This window comes from Anastrepha ludens, chromosome 2, assembly GCF_028408465.1.
Source record: "Anastrepha ludens isolate Willacy chromosome 2, idAnaLude1.1, whole genome shotgun sequence".
In the NCBI taxonomy this organism is placed as follows: domain Eukaryota; kingdom Metazoa; phylum Arthropoda; class Insecta; order Diptera; family Tephritidae; genus Anastrepha; species Anastrepha ludens.
In genome coordinates, this window is record NC_071498.1 from 130,879,593 (window position 1) to 130,899,621 (window position 20,029).

General features: G+C 38.9%; 1 protein-coding gene across 5 annotated transcripts in view; it reads left to right on the plus strand.

Moving 5' to 3' along the window:
- Positions 1-935: 935 nt before the first annotated feature.
- Positions 936-20,029, plus strand: part of LOC128855342 (uncharacterized) — a 114,672-nt gene continuing 95,578 nt past the window's right edge. For all 5 annotated transcript variants that reach the window (XM_054090186.1, XM_054090188.1, XM_054090187.1 and 2 more), the window contains exon 1: positions 936-1,565. The gene's annotated coding sequence lies outside the window, so the exon portion shown is untranslated. The remainder of the gene's footprint in view (positions 1,566-20,029) is intronic.

A 20,029-nucleotide genomic window follows, 5' to 3' on the forward strand; every position in this document is an offset into this window, starting at 1 on the left:
GTGACGATGCTTTAAATACTTTTGTGGATATACCAAATTCAAATGCTGTTTCAAGGGCAAATTTATTTGATATCAGCCCTGCGCACAACCACAGCCATTGCTCTCCTTCCCGCAATCCATTCCAGATGCAATTTTCCAACTCAGGAAATATGGCTGCCTACCTGATCCAACTCTGCGTTTTTTCTCATTTCCTTGATCCACCAGTTGACACAGGTAATCGTAGTCTGCACCTCATTTACGAACCATACGGAGATCCAACATCTTCTCTTTACAGAATGCTACGAAATTTGCACCCCTGGAGTCTTCCACGATTCCCTTTTTGTACTCGACGGGATAGCTCTTTCGTTTTGTACTCATTTTAACTGGGGATTATTCACTTTATTTTTAAATAAAATTACCTATGAGGAAATAATCAGACTTACAAGCCTGAAATGAATGAACTTTGTACCCTGCACAGTCGCTCAATATAGACTGCTGCCTTATGTTCTTATTCCAAGAATTAATTTGAAATGAACTGTAGAGGTAAACAATTAATTTTTCGGAATATTTTGTTTCAAACATTTCTCTGAAATACGAGTATTATCAAAACTAAAAATAGAATTACTTATAAATACTTAATAAATCAACAGCATTTTTTAACGAATTCTTTTTGACACATTATTTTAACTAACTGCGTGAATTTTTGTAGTTAGTTCATCAATAATACCGCCAAAATCAATTTCCGCCTCAAAATCTCTCTCTTCCGTCTAATCCGCCTAATTGGTCTAATTTCATATTTAGGCATAATATTACCTCTTCACTAGTGGCAACACCAACAAAGCAACAGCTGTTGCGCAGAGTTGCATTAGCTGGCAAAAAATTATCCTCCAGCTTGTGTGTGGGAAATTTATTTTGAGTGATTTTCTTATGCGCATTGTTTGTGGAATTTAGTCGAACGTTAGTTGAGTGCTAATTCGCTGCTGATGAAGTTTAAATTGCGCTGCGGGTGATTTTTCCAAGTTAACGGCTCTGCATTGGCATTTTATTCACACCCACTAAATAAAAAAAAGCGTTTTTCCAATAGTGTTTCATGTTCAAAAGTTTAATAGAAATCGAATTATATATAAAATAACATATAATAAAAAAGGCTTCCTTAAAGAAAAAAATTCTAGAAATGCTTTGTGTTTTGTTTTGTATTTTTGTGTGATTATCGAGGTAAGAATAGTGGCTGGAAAAGTGTGCAAATGCACACAAATCAATTAGCACACAGAGTGCAAAACGAAATACGTAAAAATAAATAAGTATTTAAGTACATATGTGCGTGCGTGTGTTGTGTTAAATAAGAAGCACAAAGCAAGTGATGCAGATCTGTGCGAATATCTGTGAAGCAAAAAATATAAGCAAATTTTAAAACAAAAATCTTGTTTGGAGATGTGCTTCTTCTTCTCTATGTGGCGGTCGCTGCAGCTGTGAAGCGTAAATTTTTGTGTTGTACTTAGTGAAGTGAAAGAACCTACACTGTTGCTGAATGGAATTTTCAATTACTTGCTACCGCATCACCGAATAGCAGATAAACAACCAATAAGGTAAGAACGGGCCTTCAACACTTTAGTTGTCGTGGGCTCAATAAATCGATGATAATTGATTGCAAAATTGACCTCACTTTATTCAAAAAATATGATCAGAGAAATATACATACATACATAAATACATGCAAGCATAGGTTTTTAGTAAAAACGTGTGCGTTGATGGCCAATCTTTGACATTTCCAAATGGCCAAATACAAAAGCAACGAATGCCAAATAAAACAAAATTCAACATCGATTTATACATTCTGCTTTGGTTTTATATACATTCACACATACATACATATACTCAATTAAGTGGCAGGCCTATGTTAATACATAAATACGAGCATGCATTTGCTTCGGACATTTGTTGCCATTTTATTTTGTCTACGAATTGGACTGAATCTCAGACAGCTGAATCTAAATACATATCTGCTCATCCACCCGCAACATCTGCCCTCACTGACCAAAATACGTTGCTCATATGTATGTATGTACATACATATATGTAATGTAAGTGAGTACGAACATGCAAGCATAAATACAAGGGCGACTCAGCTGTAGAGGAGCGATATTGGGGGCACAAAATCTCCGGTGACGGTTGGGTGCTGAAAGAGCACTCTTTAGATTAGAAAAAAGAAAAAAAGTGATCCTAACCAAATTGTCATTTATATTGATTCGCTTTTCAAGACAAATAAAGGCGTAAAGTTAAAATTTTAGAAAACCAAACTTATGTATATCCATTTGAATCTTGTTTTGTTGCCAGGAGTGGCTTTTTTTCGTAGGCTGTTTATCCATCTTTTAGTGAAGATTTTTGAAATTAGAATAGGTCGAGTCAAGGAGCACCAGGAGATTTGGTGGCTCCTAAAACACTCAGGCTAAAGAGCCCATTGTATTTAAAGCTCTGGAAAGGGGGTAGATAGTCAAGGAGGGAAGGAGAAAAGTATCAGAGAAAGAGATAAGAAAGAATAGAGACAGAGATAAAGGTAGTTAGTCCTGTGAGAATTTTCCAGATTCTTTGGCAAATCTGTAAATATCCTCTAGTTTTAGAGAACGAATATTACTCATTCTCACGATATCGGAGCAAAGGCAGGACACTCACAGAGAAAATACTCAGTGATATTCGCCTACTCCAAGCAAGACAGGCACATTCATCGACAATTTCGATTCCTTGAACACCGGAGTGTCCTGTATCCCATATAAGTATGTACAAGCCTGTTCTGTCTTGCGACAGAATTAAGCTTCTTCTTACATTCTTCAACAATCTTTGAGGTGTGCTTCGCGTTCTCCAAGGCCTTCAGTGCAGCCTGACTGTCACTGAAAACTCCAATCTGTTTCCCGCTCCATCTCCTCTCGATTATCCATTCGGCTGCTTTGAGGATGGTAAAAGTTTACGTTTGATACTTATTACTATAGTTTAAGTACCATCCGGCTCCAGACTTTATTTCATTCTTGGACCCATCGGTAAAGAAAATATCCATCAACCCTCCCTGAATACATTCTGAATTGCCTCTGACATCAAGTTTCCTTCCAAATTAAACTATGGGTATTAGGTTGTCTTTAGGTGCCAAAAACAGTGGATACTGCTCAACAACTTAAAGATTTCACTGTGCTCCGAAGTTCCGTCTTCGTGACAGAAATCATATTTATGGAGTCTACACATTGCTTTTATTGCTTTCTGTTGTATAGTATCTTAAGATCCAAGGGGAACAAATCAAGCATTGCATTTAGGGCATCGCCAGAGGTTGTAATCATGACACTTCTTTGCAGCCTGTGTAGTTCCCGGTGTGTGGTCTAAACCATGGTCTGTCGCTGTCCGTGTTGTGTATATCCATAGGACCACATCAGGTTTCAGATTCCAGGTTTTACCAAAGGCTCTGTAGTGAAACGTGTGTCTCCCAAGTCAGCTTCTTATCCAAGATTACTTCTAAATATTTAACTTCATCGGGAAGACCGATACCATCTTTTTGTAGTTTTCTACGAACAATCATGTCAGAAACAATGAAGTTTACCTCTTCTTTAATTTGTATGTCTCACTGCATGAGATTCTCTTTGGAACATCTTACAATTCTGCGACCGCCTTGCTGGGAAGTTTTTGATTGCATTTGAAATCATTTTTGCTGAACATGAAATTTTGTATTTCTGTGTAGGATCTTCCATCTCCTGTCAATTTCAAAATCTGCTTTCGTTGTTCTCTAGTGCAGTCTTTAGCTTGACCCACTTTAGTCAAAACATAAGAAATATATGCATGACACTCACCAAAATTTAAAAATAAAAAATAAAAAACGTACTTTCGTCTAAATACTTTTCCTATTTGTGATGTGTATTTTGATGGTTTTCCACAAATGGAGGAACCTATAGTAAAAATTACAGTCCGAAATATCTACAAACATTTCTATAGTGAAATCGCTTCATTCATAGAAATACTCTTCGAAAGTAGTGGTGAAGTGTTATGAACAATGAGGAATGCTCGCAAAGTTTTTCTCCATAACTCTATCCTGGGTGTCGTAACTGTAAGGTGAATGAGTTAGTTAGACTCGGCGCTACGGTCCAAATTTCTCAAGACAAAATTGATATACTTATACCCTTGGCAACATGTAAGCTGCAAATAGAGAGATGCACCTTAAGTATTGCCAACAATCGCTAGAAACAGTTACATGTCTGTAGCATTAGTAGCCAAACCTGGCCAGAATGGAATAGGGGTTGCACTACCAGTCTACTTAAATTTAATGGAAAAGCCTTAAGAATATTAGTAGGACTCCTATCTGGGGATTGTCTTAAAGAAAGGCATGCCAGTAGAATTGGGGCACCATATTTTGACTTTTGCAGAAGCTGTCAGGATGTAGAAGAGGAAGAGACAGTTGAACACCTTTTATGTGGGTGCAGAGCTCCGTGTAGAAGAAGGTTAGATTTGCTCGGAATCGCTTTTCTGCAGATGACTTTTTATGAGGTGCTTTTGCCCGGTGTTTCATGCCCGGAGATTTGAATTGGAATTGGACTTCACAAGAAGACATGCTGGCGAGACAGCTGACATGTGGCGTGATGTTTCTTGAACTGACGTGTCTAAAATAGTTTGTATGGCGGCACGGGCTCACGGCAATAGATTAGATGTCTACCTGATGCCGTAAATCAGCCTAAAAACCACTAAACATGAGGACCAAAAATTATGGTATGGGGATGTTTTTCATATTATGGCGCATCGCCCACTACAGAAAATTGATGGCACAGGGGACACCAATATTTATGTGGAAAGAATCCAGAATGTTATGATGCCGTAGTGCAGAGAGGAAATGCCAATAATATGGCTCTACCAGCAAGGTAATAATGCTAAACACACAATTCGGAAAGTCAAGGATCGGTTTCGCGCAAATAAAATTGAGGTTATGGAACGGTCAGCTCAGCCCACCGATTTCAATGCTATATAAAATATATTGGGGGAACTAAAAAAGAGCTGCACAAAATGCCAAACCGAGTACAATCAACAACTTTTGAAAATTGTTAAAGGTGCATGGCTTAAGATTTTTAAGCAGCGATGTGAGCAATTGGCTCCGCCGTTGAGTTGCTGTAATAAAATATGCGAGAAACCCAACTATCTATATATTAACAGTTTCAACTTTGTAACTGCAAACTTTGTCGATGTAGTTTTTCTATACCTTTTTTATAAACTTGGTCAGCAACCTTTACAAATCGTAAAATTTTTTTACGAAAATCGACGCTTTGTGAAAAGTGTTGAGGTCAACTTATGCTGTTCATAATGGTGACGAGGCCTATTTTTGGTTTAATGACCACGTCAATAAGCGAAATTTCCATATTTGGGCTGAAAAACAACCGGAAGCCATTCAAGCCATTAGATCCATTGAAAACAACCGTTTATTGCGGGCTATAGGCTGTGGACGGCGCCACGGTACTCTGACATTAATTAAGTCCATTGTACTACATTTGGATTCCCTTTTAATTTTCTTTAAATCTATTCGATCTCCGAAGAAATCTGAGTAGATCTTGTGGTGCCAAGGAGCGAAGGTGGTCGCTTCTTAACACATCAGTGCCAAAGACCTCAAACCTGATTCGAGGGAAGGCGCGGCAGACGCACAGGAAGTGGTCCGTCGTCTCATCCTGCTCTTCACAAGCTGGACAGAGTACACTGTCTGAGCTGCCCACCCTTTCTATGTGTCAGCTGTCTGCACTGCCTTCTATTTAATGACAGGAGAGTTTGCGACAGTCGATCAGACATGACAGGTAACATCAGTTTAGTCCATCTGCAGCCTCTCTCAGCTTGCCAAGCTCGCTTGTGGGTTGTAGTAACCCACTTGCTAACTGTGTCTTTGATGGCCGCAGAAGGAAGTGGCAAAACGGGCTCTGGGCCAAAGAAGTTGGCCTGAGAGCCCATCTTAGCTAAGGCGTCAAAGGTCTCGGGATCCATGTTAGCATCAGGCTATTATGCCTACCGACATAGTTTAGCCTAGATTTACAGGACTCGACTACCCCTCATGCGGTTGGGGGGCTGTCTAAGGCCATGAGCGCAGCTTGCCTTACGCTGTAGATACATATAGATCAGTCACTCCATCGGTTTTCCACAACGTTCATCGCTTCTTGAACAGCATACACCTCCGCTTGAAACACATATGCATGCATTCCAAGAGCAAAGTGCAGTTTTGCCCTGCTGGATTCCTCGTAGACCCCAGAGTCGAAGCCATGCTTTTCAGAGTTTGTATCGCTTTTCAAGTACGACTCTTGATGGCATGGAGTCAAGGGGCATGGAGAGTATCGTTGGATCGAAGTCCATGCCATCTCTGTTTTCCAATGCCGGACCGGCGCCGTACCAGTTCCCATTGTGTTTCAGCCTGCAGATGGCCTTCAAGACCTCTCCTTGGATGAAAGCATCAAGTGGTGGTAAACCAATCAGAGCAGCTAATGCCGGGCCTAAAGTAATCGGAAAAGCTCCGGTGCAACAGATGGCCACAGTGCGCCACAGGTAATGATGAACGCTATCACGCCATGATAAACGACTTTTTGATGCCGGAAATTGAAGGCCGTGATCTCCACAACATTTGGTTCCAACAAGCCGGCGCTACTTGCCACACAACCCGTGAAACCACGGATTTACTGTGTCGTTGTTTCGGTGAGAACTTGCCTTTCGTCTCGGACCAGTGGATTGGCCACCAAGATCGTGTGATATCACAACTTTGGATGTAAAGTCCAAGTGCTTTGTGCGTAAACCTGCTTCGGTTGAGGCTTTAGAAGCCAATATTACTAAAGTTATTCACGAAGTACCGACCGAAGTCCTCAAGCGAGTGATGCAAAATTGGTGTTTACGGATGAACGAATTACGGCGCAGTTCCATGCAACATTTGAAAGGAATTATCTTTAAAAAGTAAATGCCATGAATGGTTCTACACAAAAATAATAAAGATTGCCCGTTTGAATATTCGTTGTTTTATTTCAATATAAAATCTGATATCTAAATTTCTATTTTTTGTTATACAAATTTTTGTTTTTGTTATAGAATTGATGCTATATGTAGATGTGTTCAGTTAAAAAATAGAATGATATTTCAAAATAGTACACTTTTTAAAATTTTTTTGAAAAAAACTAATTTTTTTTTGGTAGGGGAGAATGGGGAGTTGTGAGACATAGGGAGTTGTGAGACATTGTTACCGTTCGGCATTATTCATTTGTTTACATTCGATTTTAAGTGTCAACAAGTGTTCTCGATGCGATCTCACTTTTCAGCTAGCATTGGTCATATTTACACGCATTCGACGCGTCTCTACAGTTACTGTGTTTTGGAATTTCTCGGTAAGTTTTTTTCATCATTTGTTTTGCGATTCATTCGATCAGTTGTTGAAGCAAATTGCAAATGGTAATATATAGAAGTTATTAATTGTCCTATTAGCTTTGAATTTACACATTCACTTGGGCATGAACGTTCGATGTGTTTATGACTACGCGGCCATTTATAAAAAAAACGATTTGGGGAGTTGTAAGACAACAAATGTGGGGAGTTGTGAGACACCGTTTTTTTCGACGTTTTAACGCATCTTTCATAAGTACCTCGCAATATTCATGCATTGTTTGTACATATGTCATGAAATTTTTGGTTAAATTTGAGTTTTTATTGTTTTTCCGCTTTTAAAGTTAAGCAGAAAAAACTCCATTCATTGTAATGTATGCGATCGAGCTGTGCACCTAAAGTGTGCCAATTTACGAACTGGTTATTATACAATACATGTTCTCACTGCGAATCATCAGATTGATGGCATTGCATATTTATATAACAATTGTCTTCTCTTTTTTATTTTTCATCTTAATAAAGAACTAACAACTAAAATAAGTCATTTATATTGATTTAAACCATGGTGTCTCACAACTCCCCACATTTTTGTATTTTGTATTATATTTTATATTATATACAATTTTAATTTTAAGGAAAATTGTAGTTTTGTTAAATAGGCCATACCAATAGCTTCCAGTATTCATTGACTAAAGATTCCATCGTTGACATATGCAGAATATTAAGATTTTGAGTAATACGGGTCCAAAAACAAAACCCGTCTCACAACTCCCCATTCTCCCTTACTACTATTTTCGTGTTCGCAACTTTAAACATACCGGCATACATACATACATATACATATATTTACATATTTAGATTTATATTCTTGATAGTTTGGCTTTTCCACTCTTATCCGATTCAGGCTTCACTGCTTCTTTCTCTTTTTGCTTCTGATTATTTTGATTTTTCAAGTACCATAAAATGCTGTTGTATTACTCGGCATTATCTGCTCTGACGGTATCAAAGCAGCAAGATTGAACAGTGCGTCGAACAGCGTCTACGGAAAATAGTAAAAGGGGAGGGGAGCAAAATAAGAAATAAGAGGAGAGCAAATAGACAATAAAAACACATACACATAGTAGAAAAAGTCTGCGTTCACCTATGCAAATATTCTTTGCATTAGAAAAAGTTCAAAACAATAAATATTTCAGAAATTTTTTTTAATGAGTTTTATTAAGTTCACTTAAACGTAACTATCACACATATTTCGCTACCAATAACAAAATCAAATTTAAAATGAGATCACATAAAATTAAAAAGGCCATTCAAACTAAACGGAAAAAGTTTGCGTTCACTTCAGTAATAATAAAATAAAAGGCTTAAGATCATTGAAATGTTTTAAAATTAATAGCTAGTTGGATATCCCCGGCTTTTTATGACTTCTAGGAGGCGTCTTTTCATTGATCCAACTAGGTTGGCTGTTATTTCTGGACTTATGGGTACCCATTCCTCTTTAAGCGCGTTCTTAAGCATTTCCTTGCTAGTTATTGTACGCTCTCGTATTTTTTTTTTCTAGAACGTCCCATAAGTGCTCAATGTCGTTAAGGTCAGGTGATTGTGGGGGTGTGCGAAGTTGTTTTGGAACATTATACAACAACCACAACCTAACAATCTCTGCTGTGTGTTTCGGGTCGTTGTCCTGTTGGAAAACAAATCTTTCACCGAGTCCCAGTTTGATTGCACTTTCTCACAAATTCGTTTTTAAAATATCGAGATAATCATGTCTGTTCATTGTCGACTCAAAAAACTGCATATTTCCAACGCCCGAACTAGCCATACACCCCCATATCATGGCACCTCCTCCCCCATGCTTTACCGTAGGTACCAGATTTTGCTTTCCAAGTGCCGTTCCGTTTTTCCTCCAAATAATTTTACGACTTTTTATCCCGAAAATGCAAAACTTGCCCTCATCTGAAAAAATCACACTATTCCAAAACTCAGGTGGCTTGTTTACGTATTCCTTGGCGAAAGCCATCCGCTTAAGTCGATTTACTCGCGATATGAAGGGTTTTTTTCGGGCCACTCTGCCGTGAAATCCGATTCTTTTTCGAATTTTTCTTACTGTATCTGGATGTACTTTCTTTTGGTATTTTACTTCTATGTCTTTTGAAATTCGATTTGCTGTTAGTCGTGGATTAGAATTCACAAGAATAGTTATGTTGCGTTCTTCTCTTTCCGTCAGTTTTTTTGGACGCCCAGAACGAGGCTTAGACTCCAAACAATTCGTTTGCTTGAAGTTGTTTATCACTCTTTGGACCGAGGAGTATTGCCTCCCAGCAATTTTCGCGATTTCCCGATAGCTCATACTATTTTGCCACAAGCTTACAATGATTTTCCTTTCACCAATATCTATTTCTTTTCGCCTTTGGTCGATAGTAACAAAAAATGTATTTCTAATATCAATTTTTCCCTCTTTAGATTTGTTCTTAACCGCGTCAACTACATGAATGATTTAAAATTTAATTTAACGTAATTGCCATGCAAATAATCGTCACTATTCGAAATGAACGCACACTTTTTCTGCTTAGCCTATTTAAGTAACTGTACTACAATCCCGTTGTCTGAACACGACGCAGCTCAAACTCCAAAAAATTTTGTTCATAACCTCTATGAATAATTTTCTTTGAAATAAGTGAAAAGAAATAACTGAGAGTTTTAAGATAAACACGTTAAATTATTTTAATACTTTATAACAGTGGGTGAACGCAGACTTTTTCTACCATGTGTATGTACATGCACACAATGTTATGTAGATTGGAAAATTCATTCACATCTATGTCGGTATGTATGCATAGTTATTTCCTTGTTTTATAGCCAGCGGCTTCCTATGCCGGGTCAATAAACGCCACACGTTAATCATTACCGCTACCGCTGCTGTTGTCTTTGGCGTGGCTTCGCTGGATTTATTTGATGACAAGTGAGCGTATGGAGTGTAGCGCCTATCAGTAGCGGAGCAAAGTCAATTAAGTAAATATACACAAGTATGTATGTGTGTATGTATGTGCACATATTCTTTCAAAACAGTCCCACCCCTTGGCGGATGCCTTTAGTAGTTTAAATACATTAATATGTATGTATGTATGCGCATATATGTGTGTGTGTGTATGTACATTTAAGTGCTAACGGTTCGGGTATGTGAACCACTTTCTTCATCGCGTTCGCTTCTGCTAATTTAGAAGTATCATCAGCATAATCAAGGTGCGCCTCTGAAGAGAAAATAAAAGACAACAACAATGAGAACATCAAATTTAAATGCCCTTCCTCTGTTTTCATCAAACGCCATTGACCATTGTCACGAAACTCGAAAACTTCTTTGTTGTTGCTTGCCACTGGTTTTCGATGTTTCTTTCTTCTCGTAAAACGCTTGTTTTTTTAGTTTATACGTTAGAAAGTTTCACACAAGCTTCCTACACCATAGCCACGCTAATTCTTGCTTTGTTATACGTGCGTATGTGTGTGTATGTGTGTATGCTCTTATATACAAGTATTTAAAACTATTTTCTTGTTTTTAGTTAATTCTTTTTCGCTTGATATGTCGCGCGTGTCTTTATAGTATTGCTCAGTTGTTGTTGCTTCCTTTTTCTCTGCTTTGCCCTTTGGTACACTTTCTGTGACATCAACAGCGCAATGTAAACAAATTTGCCGATTTGACTTACCTTTCGCTTGTTGTTGTTGTTATTGTTGTTGCTTAATATGTGTTTTATTGTATTTGTACGTTTATTTGTCGCTTTTTATGCGTTTATTTGTCGCTTTTTATGCTTTTATTCTACGCTCATTGGCAATTAGTTTTTTTTCACTCATTTTATTATTTGTACTGCTCTATTTTAAATCAGCTGAGGCTTCAAAATCGCTCAATCATCCACTCTTTCAGTGGTTATGCGCTTGCGATTGCGGAATTCGCTGTTTCGTCTGCGTTTACTATTACAAGCGATTTGCTTTTTGCTGACCGTAACGCCTCACTTTTCACGCTATTCAAAATTGTGTCATTCGTTAACGGTTTTTAGCTGACTACAATTTTTTTCGGTTCAATGATGATTTTATTACTTCACGCGATAAGTTTTCAAAGCCTTTTGTATACTAGTTTAATGAACAATAATACTTACAGTGGTCAGAAAATTTATTCGTACACTCACAGTTTATACACCTGATACTTAGCACGATTTATATTGTACAAAAGAGAACAATTTGGATATATTCGTAAAAAATAACATTTTTATTCAATATTTAAGGAACAAAAACTTACTAACTCATTTCTGAAATTAGAGAATTTAAGGCAATAACAAAATAAGGCACAATTTTATGCAAAAATATTAATCGTACATAGCCGTCAAAGAATATTTTATTTATATATATAAAATAATAGAAAAAAACGAGTATTCAGTACTTTTTTGGGCCGCCTTTAGCTTTAATAACTGCTTCCAAACGTGCATACTTTTCACCAATACCTTGGTTTCATTAGCTGCAATTTTCCCCCACTCAACACTTAAAGTTGTCTTTAATGACGCCTTGGACATTATTTTGTGCTTTCTGATTCTCTTTTCCAAGAGCTCCCAGACATACTCAATTGGGTTCAGATCCACTGATTGAGGTGTAGTTTTAAGCTGCTTCTTCTTCTTAATTGGCGCGATAACCGCTTACGCGATTTTGGCCGAGCTTAACAAAGCGCGCCAGTCGTTTCTTTCTCGTGCTAACCGGCGCCAGTTGGACACACCAAGTGAAGCCAAGTCCTTCTCCACCTGATCTTTCCAACGCAGAGGAGGCCTTCCTCTTCCTCTGCTACCACCAGCTGGTACCGCATCGAATACTTTCAAAGCCGGAGCGTTTGTATCCATTCGGACGACATGACCCAGCCAACGAAGCCGCTGGATCTTTATTCGCTGCGCTACGTCTATGTCGTCGTAAAGCTCATACAGCTCATCGTTCCATCGCCTGCGATATTCGCCGTTGCCAACGTGCAAAGGTCCAAAAATCTTACGCAGAATCTTTCTCTCGAACACTCCAAGCGTCGCTTCATCGGATGTTGTCATCGTCCACGCTTCTGCGCCATACGTTAGGACGGGCATGATGAGAGTCTTGTAGAGTGTTAGTTTTGTTCGTCGAGAGAGGACTTTACTGCTCAGTTGCCTACTTAGTCCAAAGTAGCACTTGTTGGCAAGAGAGATTCTACGTTGGATTTCAAGGCTGACATTGTTATCGGTGTTAATGCTGGTTCCTAAATAAACGAAGTCTTTTACAACCTCGAAATTATAACTGTCTACAGTGACGTGAGTGCCGATACGCGAGTGCGCCGACTGTTTGTTTGAAGACAGGAGGTACTTCGTTTTGTCCTCGTTCACCACCAAACCCATTCGCTTTGCCTCTTTATCCAGTTTGGAGAAGGCAGAACTAACAGCGCGGTTGTTAAGGCCGATGATATCAATATCATCGGCATACGCCAACAATTGTACGCTCTTATAAAATATTGTGCCTGAGCGATTAAGTTCTGCGGCTCGTACGATGCTCTCCAACATCAGGTTAAAGAAGTCACACGACAGCGAGTCACCCTGTCTGAAACCTCGTTTGGTATCAAACGGCTCGGAGAGGTCCTTCCCAATTCTGACGGCGCTGCTGGTGTTGAGCAACGTCATCTTACATAGCCGTATTAGTTTTGCGGGGATACCAAATTCAGACATAGCGGCATACAGGTAACTCCTTTCCGTACTGTCGAATGCAGCTTTGAAGTCGACGAAAAGATGGTGTGTGTCGATTCTCCTTTCATGGGTCTTTTCCAAGATTTGGCGTATTGTGAATATTTGGTCGATGGTAGACTTTCCAGGTCCGAAGCCACACTGATAAGGTCCAATCAGTTGGTTGACGGTGGGCTTCAGCCTTTCACACAATACGCTCGCTAGAACCTTATAGGCGATATTTAGAAGACTAATCCCGCGGTAATTAGCACAAATTGCAGGATCGCCCTTCTTATGGATTGGGCAGAGCACACTTAAATTCCAATCGGCAGGCATGCTTTCATCCGACCATATTTTGCATAGGAGCTGATGCATGCACCTTACCAGCTCCTCGCCGCCATGTTTGAATAGCTCAGCCGGCAGTCCGTCGGCGCCCGCGGCTTTGTTGTTCTTTAGCCGTGATATTGCTATTCTCACCTCGTCATGGTCGGGTAACGGAACGATAATTCCGTCGTCAACGATTGGGGTATCGGGATCTTCACTTTCTCTATGACATTCGGTGTCGGATTTGTTGTGGGAGAGAGACTTTAAGCTGCTTACAGTGGTAAATAAGCCATTCTTTCACGAGATAAGGTGAGTGTTTTGGGTCACTGTCTTGTTGATGCAAAAACCCTTTAGCATCCAGTCCAAGTTTAAAGGCACTACTATCATGCAAATTTTTCTTTTCAAAATGTTAAATTACAGATGTTTGTCCATTTTGTCATCAATAAACACCAGTTTTCCTACTCCAGATGCAGATATGCACCCTCAAAACACTGCATTTCCTCCTTCATCCCTCACAGTAGGAATACGATTTTTTTCATTCTGTTCTGTATTTTCTTTTCGCCAAACTTTTGGAGGGCCATCTGCTCCGGAAACATTAAATTCCGACTCATCACTGAATATGACGTTTTCCCAAAAAGAATCTGGCTGATTTATATAGCATTTGGCGAACTTCAATCTCTTCTTTCTGTTCATATCTGAAATGTAGGGCTTGCGGCGTGCCACTCTGCTGTGATAACCAGCATTTTGCAGACAACTACGAACTGCTTGTGGGGTTACTTTTTTATGCAAAGACTTTTGAATATTTCGGCATAGTAACGTGGAAGTTGTTTTTGGATTTTGTGTGACTGATGCTACCTTGTTGCATTCCGCACTTCGTCCCATTTTGTCACTTTGAATAGAGATACTACGCGCACCTGAAACTGACTCGGCGTTTTCTTCGGCCAGGTGATGCCTCCCTTGATCTCACCATCGGCGATTGGATCTTCCTCTTCTTCGTCGTCCACCAGTGGACTCCCTCTCGAAGGACTGCCGTGCCGGAGCACTTTCGTTCACCCTCGAGGAATGGCCAAGCCAGCGCAGCCGTTGTATTTTAATACGCTTCACTATATCCACATCTCGTTATAGCTCATACAGCTCTCTGTTTCATCGGATACGGAATTCATTCTCGGCAATGCGAAGAGGACCACAGATTTTTCGGAGAATTTTTCTCTCGAACGCTCCCAGTGCTCTCTCATCAGTTGTTGTCATCGTCCAAGTTTCTGCGCCATATACAAGGATGGAGATGATTAGGCTTTTGTACAACGTTGTTTTCGTTATTCGAGAGAGGGATCTGCTTCTCAATTGCCTACAGAGCCCAAAGTAACACCTGTTGGCGTCGTTCTGGCTGTTCACACTGGTTCTTAAATAAAAAAAGTCCTTCACCACTTCAAATTTGCGGTTGCTAATAGTGATGTGTTGTCCAAGACCCGAGGACTCAGCAGGTGATGGGACTTTATGGAAAACCTTGAAAGAAGGAAGAGATGTAGGTAGATTAGCAGGTTATACCGTGTTTCAAAGCGGTCTTGGACCCAACTGCCTATGCTAAAAGGCAATCAAAAGCTTTGTTCGGTAAGAAGTGATTTCAAATTGATAATTGACGAAGGCATGATGACGAATATATGTATGTACAATCATGCCCCGAACTTAAAGCTCGTAGAGTTTTCAATAAGAAAGGGACAGTTACAAAATCCGAAGTATAGTATGGGTCTTTATAGCAATTAGCAATTTTGTATCACAAAAACAGAGTATATATCTAAAAAATTATAATTTTTTAAATAGTAAATCTATTATTTCAATTTAGTGCAAACGGTTTTTTTTGCAAAAAGTTTCAATTTTGTTTTATGAGTCAAATTGTCTCACTTCAGTAAAAATAGGTATATAATTAACACTCGTAGTCTAGTCTTAAAATTGATTTGCTTCGCTTAATGGAGACGTTTTTAAATCCATATGTTTTAGTCGTCGGCGAAGAGTTCGGGTATATATTTCAGTACCGCCATCTTTTATGAACTTTTTCATAATGTTGTCACTATTTTTGAATCGATGTTGCATACTGATGTGTTCCAGACAGCGTTTTGCTTTCACTGAAACCGGTTCTCTACTTCACACATCCAAAACCCTTTCATAATTCTTCAAGAAATTTGTGACCCACGTCTTTGACATTTAACATTTTTTCCTTTTAATTTCCCAAGTGGCATAATATTTATCTCTTGTTTCTCTGGCCCAACATGTTTGCTTTGGTAAATTTATTGAAATTCGGCGGACTTGAACTTTCAATGTATTTGTGCAGATCACTTTTCACTTCGTTACAAGTTTTATGTTCGCTACTGTTTTCATTAATGCAGGGTGATGAATTGGCCTAAACTCAATACAAAATGTGGTAATATAATTTTTGATGTGAATAATTATTTGTTTTTGAGGCTATGTGTTCCAAGGTCATCGTTATTACTGTTCGTATTTTTTCTGTGTGCACAGATTTGCTCCAAATTTATGCCACCGATTTTCTAAAACAAATGCTTACAAAATATAAATTTGTTTGGATGTAAAGTCACTCGAAGGTGGCTGCTATATTCGTAGTCGAATGGTGTGTGTGTATGCGCCAATTATATATTTGTATAGTAGATATGAAGTCATTCGAAACTTATCTGTACAACTTTCGATGTTTGAGGGATTTCAATACCTAAACTTGCATACTATATATCCATAATTTATAATTTATATGCTGAATTATATTTTTTTGTGCGAATATAATTTTATTATCACTTTACTGGTAAGCGACATGGGTCGACTCCGTCGACAGTAGGTTCTACATCACAGTAATGACACGGATTTAAATCCGGCCAAAATCTATCAATTCAACAGTTGTCAATCAGCTAGTGGTTAAGCTATATTTCCATTCTTATAAAGAAGCCAAAAAACGGTTCGATATGTAAGGTTAAGTTAAGGTTTGGAGGCTGTCGCTTTGCATGGTTGGTAAAGAAATATTCTTGGATCCAAAGAGTTGTGTTCTCTTGTTTTCTGAAACGTAGGCTGTTATAGATACTCGCTAATTCTTTGTTCTTTAGGTATACAAAGGAGAATTAGCGTGACGGAAAAGCTGTGGTAAAAGACGGAATTGGAAGCATTTCTTATTCCACGTACAGTCAATACTGTTCTATTTCACCGTTCACCCAACTTATAGCCAGATGATCAAGATAGGTGATTTTTGGTCAAATTTGTCGGATCACCCTGCAGGTGGGTTCCAGATAGGCCGTCATTTAGTTCTTGAATAATGGTAGGTAGGTAGGTATGGTGATTGTCGTAATGCAATACCAAGAGTGCGAAGCCTCCTTCTGTCTAAGTCACATAGAAGGTGTCTGATTGCTCCCTCTTCCTTTGCGTTAAACGTGGTATGGGAGTCCTAACCTCCTGGCATGTTCTGGAATGATGCTGGAATGCTTATACTTTGAACAGTAGTAGAAGACAGAAGAAAAAAATTCGCCTCTCTTCTTTTTAGTTTATTCGCGGATAAATACTTCATTTATCATATTAAGAAATATTGGTGAAATATAACCTCGTCTTAACTCAGGTTCATGAAATATTTAAAAATAAAAAGATTGTAATACAAAAATAACAAAAAATGCTATGTAGTCAATTTCGCTCGGCGATAACTTCTATTACATACATAAAACTTAATATTAATATTTTGTCTACAGACCTTTGGCCTTAATGATGGTATTTATACGTATTGGCGTGCTTTCGACCTTCTTCTTCTTCTTGAACAGAGTTCGACAATGTACCATGGGGTCATATTGTAAGATGCTAGCCGTTTCTTTAGATTAACTCATACATTTTCAATTGGGTTAAAATCAGGACTTTGAGCTGGCCATTCTAAAAGCTGCAAGTGTTTTTTCGCGATACGCATCGACTCGGGCTCTTTTATTTATTTTTTTCCTTGTTCACTCCTCTCGGGAGCATAGGGCCTCAGTCTTGCGTTGGTATCGCTAATCTATTTTAATTTCTGGCAGGGTAGCTGATTAGCCTACCGCTACCAGTCCTAAGTAGTGGGAATGCTCACCTGTCGTCGCTTAGGAACGACGCCTTCTTACTGCTTAGAGCGCCATCTGCGTTTTAGACTTTTCTGGCAGAAGGATCGCACAGATAGTTGAGTACTTCACTAAATTTCGTGTGTCTGCGTTATTACCGCGATCGCCCCCTTCCTCTTGCTGGCGCCACTAATGCAATGTGTAACTGCGTGTTTTCCTTTGTTTTTGCTTCTTTTAGCAGCTACAATGCAAATAATAATGCGCAGGAATAGGGATGGAAAGGATAAGATTTTGGGGTTGAGGAATGATTTTTTTTTGTAGAAACAGAGAAACTAGGTAAATTTGGAAAAGTGCGAGGACCGTGATTTACGAGGGACTCGAACCCACAACCTCTGGGATTGCATGCAAGTGCACTTACGCTAGACTACCGAGACCACCTAGACTACCGAGGCCGGTAGGCTCTTAGGTCAACAAAATTCGTGCTAGTTTATCCGCGTCCTTGAAAGCAGGAACTCGTCACCCAAAATTTTGGAATGCCGGATCTAAGAACTGTGGCAATCTTTTTTTATTATAACTAGCTTGTTACCGAGATATTACTGCAGCTACGTGCATACAGTTATATTTGGAGATGGCTTGATAAAAGTTCAAAAGTGGGAGAAAAATCCAAAGGCCTTGGGAATAGCTTGAAAGTGCGCTATTGAGATTTCGAGGTTTTATTAGTTGGATTTAGTTTCTATATTTAGTGCCGTAAAGTTAAAAGCAATTCGGAGTAAAAATCTTTGCGCTTAGTTATCTAATAATGACCTCAACATTTTTTTCAAATTTCAGCCTGTGCGATAAGATTAGTGGTAGGAAAAATATTTTTTTTTGTTTGGAATGAAATATTGCTTAACGTGTATTTTATGCTATCAGATAAACCATGTTTCGTCGCGCTGATTTGAAGAAGAATAGACGGTATAAAAAGACTTTGTTTAATCAAAAGCTATTGTTTAATTTATTAGAAGCGAAAAGTAAATTGGAAATTCCACTGACTGCTTGAATTCCGTGAGATATAACTCTAAATTGATTAGAGAAATGAATTTCTTAAATAAAATAAAATTTTTCAATTTATTTTACTGAGCATGTGTTGTGTATACCAGGTACGTTTATTAACAAAAAATGGTTACAAATTTAATCTTCAAAATAATAGCCATCGCTAGCGGCACATTTTTCCCATATCTCAGGCAATTTGTGGATGCCACGCCAAAAAAATTGGCCATCTTTGGCCGCAAACCAATCATCGAGCCATTTTTTGGCTTCTTCGTGAGAATTGAAGCGCTGCTCGGAAAGTGCGTGGCCCATCGAAGCAAACAAATGATAATCGGAAGGCGCCAAGTCTGGTGAGTAAGCCGCATGCACCAGCGGTTCCCAATCGTACGTCTCTACCAATTCCCGTGTCGCTCTTGTTCGATGTGGCGGTGCATTGTCATCAAGAAAAATTACTTTGTGACGCCGATCGGCATATTCTGGGCGCTTTCGGTGTACTATATAGCGCTGTTCAAATCGGCCAATTGTCGTTGGTAGCGTGCACCGTCAACTGTTTTACCTGGTTTTAATAGCTCGTACCAAATTATACCACGCTGATCCCAGAAAACACACAGCATTGCCTTGCGGCCGGGCGGACCATACGATCGTTTAGGCTTGGGATTGGAGAAATACACCCATTTTTCATCACCGGTAACGATTCGATGCAAAAAAGACTTCCTTTTGAACCGGGCGAGAAGCATTTCACAAGTGGTTATTCGGTTCTCAACGATGTCCGCAAATCGTAGTTTGAAGGCACGAAATTCGACAGTTTTAAGAACGATAAAAATGCATTGCTGTATGAAACGTAACAAACAATGAACTGAATATTGTTGGCAGATGACAGACGAAAAAAACAAGACATTGGGGAAGGTTTAAAAACACTCCTAGCGACATCTATGGACTAATAGCTGAAAATCTCATTTCATAGGTATATACCTTGTGCACTCTTTTCAATCTCCATAAATTGTATGATTTCGCATTTTAAATACGCTGAAAGAGTTTCAGAGTTTTTCGGCCTCATTCTGATTGTAATTAAAGCTTAAGCTATTGCAGCTCATCCTTGCTAGCCGCCGGAATTTAAGTCATTTAACTATGCAGAAATCTACTTAAAGCTCATTCAACTCACCCAGCTCAGCGTTTCAACGTCATTTAAGCTCTTTCTTTGGAACGGAACATGCATACATATACATATTGGACGTTATTTGGGGATTGAGTCTGGTTTTTACTCGTCGAGAAGGGACCTGATTCTTTAAAAAAATAATAATTGGCGTGCACACTTCTGTTAGGTGTTTGGCCGAGCTTCTCCTTCTATTTGTGGCGTGCGTTGATGTTGTTCCACAAATGGAGGGACCTACAGTTTTAAGCCGAGTCCGAACGGCAAATGGTTTTTTTGTGAGGAGCTGTTTCATAGTAGAAATACACTCGAATTTCAATCTAAAAATTTGCAAGTATATTTTTGTAGGTATAAACTATCATGACATAAAAAAAATTGATTTTTTTGAAATTCTAGACCAGAACGGTGCGTTAATTGTC